Genomic DNA, 4,878 nt, shown 5'->3' with positions numbered 1-4,878 from the left:
GCGAAGGCGGGAGCCAGAGAGAGCTCGGGGTAGCTGGTCGGCCGGATGTGACGTTACGAGGGGGCGGGTGCTGTGCGACGAGGCGGGGCTGCTGATGGGCCGGGGCTTAAGCCCTGAGGGCTGGGCGCGAGTCGGGCAGAACCTACGCCAAGTGTTTGTCAGCAGCGCGTCGGTGGGCACGGAAAACTTGCGTGTTTTTTGTTTGTTTTTTGCGGTACGCGGGCCTCTCACTGCTGTGGCCTCTCGCGTTGCAGAGCACAGGCTCAGCGGCCATGGCTCACGGGCCCAGCCGCTCCGTGGCATGTGGGATCTTCCCGGAATGAGGCACGAACCCGTGTCCCTTGCATCGGCAGGCGGACTCTCAACCACTGCGCGGCCAGGGAAGCCCGCGTGTTGTTTTTTTTTTTTAATTGTCAATCAACACTACTTTCCTTGAGCCGACTTCTGTTTCCTAAACCATCTAAACAAAAGTGTTATTTTACTTTTAATTGCTCAATATTAAAATAAGCAATGCATGCATTTATTAAAAAACACAGCAGAAAGGTTTACGATGTCACCTTTCCCAGTTTCCCAATTCCCCTTTCGAGGGTGAACCACTGGGACGAGCTTATTGTGTATTCTTCCACAGACAGTCCTTATATACAGACATAATGCAACATATAAACATTAAGAAAATAAATTAATAGCTGCCCATGTCACATGAGTGAGTATTGTGTTAGAGATAAAAGAAACTGAAGCACAGGGGAAGGTTAAGACCACGAGGTACCTGGAAAATTCAAATCTGTAACACTTTCTTTCCTCTAGGGATCCTCAAACTTTTTGATGTTAAAATTTACATTCTTGAAAAATTATTGAGGATCCCAAAGAGCTTTTGTTTGTGTGGATTATATCTTGATAATTACTCTATTAGAAACTAAAACAATCTTTAAATGTTTACCAATTCATAAAATAATGTCATCCCATGTAAACATAATATTTTATTTTTAAAGTTATATTTTCCAAAAAAATTAGTGAAAACAGTGGGGTTTTTTTACATTTTGGCAAACATTTTAATGTATCCGTAATAGGAAACAGCTGCAATCTCACATCTGTGTCTTTTTTTAAAGATTTTTTATATATTTAATTATTTATTTTTGGCTGTGTTGGGTCTTCGTTGCTGGTTGTGCTGAGCGTGGCCTACTCTTCATTGTGGTGCACAGGCTTCCCATTGTGGTGGCTTTTCTTGTTGCAGAGCATGGGCTCTAGGTGCGCGGGTTTCAGTAGTTGCAGCATGCGGGCTCAGTAGTTGTGGCTCGCGGGCTCTAGAGAGCAGGCTCAGTAGTTGTGGCGCATGGACTTAGCTGCTCTGTGGCATGTGGAATCTTCCTGGCTCAGGGCTCGAACCCGTGTCCCCTCAATTGGCAGGCGAATTCTTAACCACTGTGCAACCGGGGAAACCCTCACATCTGTTTCTGCGTTCAATCTGTTGTGTTGATTCAAGTATAAGAAGAAAACTCAGATTCACACAGGTATGTAGTTGAAAAAATAGGAAACTCACAAGTCCCTGGAAGGGGTCTCAGTGACCCCCAGGTATCTCCAGACCACGCTTTGAGAACTGTTGCTCTAGTCAACATTGCCTCTGTCCACATCATTCCCAAAATGGAATTGAAAAGAAAATCATGGGTACCACAAACATAGCTATCATCGTTCCTATTTGACGAATGAGGAAATTGAGACTAATACCCAGTGTTCAGCCCAGGTAAAACAGCTATTACTTCTTAACAAAAATACAGACAAAAGAACTTATACAGCAAAGCAAATACTGTGGTTGGTGGTCAGGTTGGACCAGGGCATGAGGTGGAAGGGATTTTATGGTGAATGTCCAGGAATCTAGGAAAAGCCCCCTGCCTAACCTGCAGTCTGGAGGTTCCCAGAGTTGGAGAGGACTGAGCTCAATCTTGAAAGATCCTAAAGCTTTGCATATGTCAAGAGAAGTCACTTCCTAGAGGAAGGAAAAGGTGAAATGCTAGTTTACATCTGTGTAGAGCTTACGAAGTACACTGATTACAACATGTACCCCTCCTTGATCTCTTTTTTGGTAACAGATTTTGGGACATTCAGGGAGAACAGGGAGATATTTCTGGCCAGAGCAAAGTGTGAAGGAGGTAGGAAAAGTTGGACATAGATGTTGGGTTGTAGTATAGAATGAGAAGAAGTAAACGAAGTTGACACCAGGGTACAGTTTTGAAGTTTCAGGGATGGGGAGTATCAACTGTTTTTTTTTTATTCATTTTGATAGGTAGCCTGGAGTAGAGAAAGGAGCTCTCCCGTTAACATGCTGTGTGACCCCAGGCAAGGTACTTACACTCTCTGATCCTCATTTGTAATATGGAGATAATGATGCTACCTCACCGAGTAGTCCCATGAGTTAAGTGTATAAACTGTTTGGCAAATAATTGCCTTCTAGCAAAGTCATATTGAAATTAATGGTGATATGGGACTTCCCTGGCAGTCCAGCAGTTATGGCTCACTCTTCCACTGCAGGGGGCATGGGTTCAAACCCTGGTCAGAAAACGAAGATCCGCACTACATGTGGCCAAAAAAAAAAAGATTGTTTAGGATTTTCTTCTTGGGACCTCTGGTGTCTTTCTTTCCCAGTTAGAAGGTGTCAGGGAGTTCCCTGGTGGTCCGGTGGTTAGGAGTCGGTGCTTTCACTGCCTGGGTTGGATCCCTGGTCTGGGAACTGGGATCCCGCAAGCCTGGAGGCAAGGCCAAAAAAAAAAGGTGTCATAGTCACATGTTCTGTTTTCAAAAGTACCACAAAATTGCTTCAGTGTTCTTTTGAAATTAATGTGTGTGTGCGTGCATGTGCGCGTGAATGCATTTGGTTGTGTATGTACATGCATTTGTGTATGTACATGGTATGGATTTCATCACCTCTAGAAAACCCTAAAAAAACTCACTCAGCTAATTTTTCACACCCTTTCTAAAAACTTGCTCCATTTTTGGATAACAGCTTTATTGAGATTAAAATAATCTACCATAAAATCCAACTTTTTAAGGTATACTATTCAGTGGGTTTTAGTAGTACATGCACAAAGTTGTGCGACTATCACCACTGTCTAATTCCGGAACATTTTATCACTCAAAAAAAGACACCCAGTATGTATTAGCAGTCACCCACTGTTTATTCTCAAACTCCTCAGCCCAGGCAACAATTAATCTACTTTCTATTTGTATAGACTTCCCTATTTGGGATATTTCATATAAATTAAATCATATAACATGTGGTCTTTTGTGACTGGTTTCTTCCACTTACTATGTTTTCAAGATTCAACCGGGGCTTCCCTGATGGCTCAGTGGTTAGGAATCCGCCTGCCAGTGCACGGGACACAGGGTCAAGCCCTGGTCCGGGAAGATCCCCCACGTCACAGAGCAACCAGGCCCATACACCACAACTACTGAGCCTGCGCTCTACAGCCCGCGAGCCACAACTACTGAGCCCACGTGCCATAACTACTGAAGCCCACCTGCCTAGAGCCTGTGCTCCGCAACAAGAGAAGCCACCGCAATGAGGAGCCCGCTCACCGCAAAGAAGAGTAGCCCCTGCTCGCCACAACTAGAGAAAGCCCTCTCACAGCAACGAAGACCCAACGCAGCCAAAAATTAAATAAGTAAAATTTAAAAAAAGAAAGAAAAAAAAAGATTCAACTGTATGTAGCATGTATATAGTACTTGGATCATTTTATGGCTGAATAATATTCCACATTTTGTTTATCCATTTATCAGTTGATGGAAATTTAGGGTGTTTCCGCTTTTTGGCTATTATGAATAATGCTGCTATGAACATTTGTGTACAAGTTCTTGTGTGAATGTGTTTTCAGTTCTCTTGGGTATATACCTAGGATGGAATTGCTGGGTTGTGTTGTAACTCCGGGTTCAATCATTTGGGGAACTGCCAGTCTGTTTTTTGGAGTGGCTGCACCATTTTACATTCCTGCCAGCAGTGTATAAGGGTTCCAATTTCTCCACATCCTTGCCAATACTTGTTATAATCTGTCTTTTTGATTGTAGCCAACCTAGTGGGTATGAAGTGTTATCTCATTGTGGCTTTCATCTGCATTTCCCTGATGGCTAATGACATTGAGCATCTTTTCATGTGCCTATTGACTATTACAAAGTATATTTTCTTTGGAGGAATGTCTATTCAAATCATTTGATCATTTTTTAGTTAGGTTGTCTTTTTATTGAGTTTTAAATGTTCTTCGTACATTCTGAAAACTGGAGCCTCATCAGATACATGATTTGCAAATAACTTATCCCACTCTATGGGTTGTCTTTTCACTTTCTTGATGGCATCCTTTGAAGCACAGAAGTTTTTACTTTCAGTGAAGTCCAATTTATTTTTTTCCTTTGATTGCTTATGCATTTGGTGTCATATCAAAGAAACTGTTGGCTTAATCAAATGTCACAAAAATTTGTGCCTATGTTTCTTTCTAAGAGTTCTATAGTTTTGGCTCTTATTTAGGTCTTTGCTCCATTTTGAGTAAATTTTTGTATATGGTATGAGGTAGGGGTCCGAGTTCACTCTTTTGCATGTGGTTATCCAGTTGACCTGGCACCATTTGTTGAAAAGGTTATTCTTTCCCCTTTGAATTGTCTTGGCAAAAACTTCCTTCCTAAGCTGACATTCTCTGGGGAAATGTACTCCCAGATGAAGAACTCAAGGAAGTGGGAGCATTGTAGATTAGCAAAGCACCTTTTAGATTCAGCTGAGTGATAGCAACCACAGCAACCAACGTCCAAGAGTGACTACAATACCCCACTCTTCTAAGCACTTTATGTGCACCACTGCTTTGTATTTTTCTGACAGCAACCCTGTGCAGTAGTCTCCATTAT

At 42.5% G+C, this 4,878-nt stretch overlaps 1 long non-coding RNA gene across 1 annotated transcript; it reads left to right on the top strand.

Annotated features, from left to right (window-relative positions):
- The first annotated feature begins 1,114 nt into the window (after positions 1–1,114).
- LOC309834962 lies at positions 1,115–3,945 on the top strand. Its single transcript, XR_014297913.1, has 3 exons — positions 1,115–1,508; positions 2,279–2,336; positions 3,311–3,945. It is a non-coding gene; the product is annotated as an uncharacterized lncRNA (long non-coding RNA).
- The last annotated feature ends 933 nt before the right edge of the window (positions 3,946–4,878 follow it).

The sequence above is a fragment of the Grampus griseus genome, assembly GCF_964374135.1.
Source record: "Grampus griseus genome assembly, chromosome: 16".
Lineage (NCBI taxonomy): Eukaryota > Metazoa > Chordata > Mammalia > Artiodactyla > Delphinidae > Grampus > Grampus griseus.
This window is presented reverse-complemented; position numbering and strand designations above follow the sequence as displayed.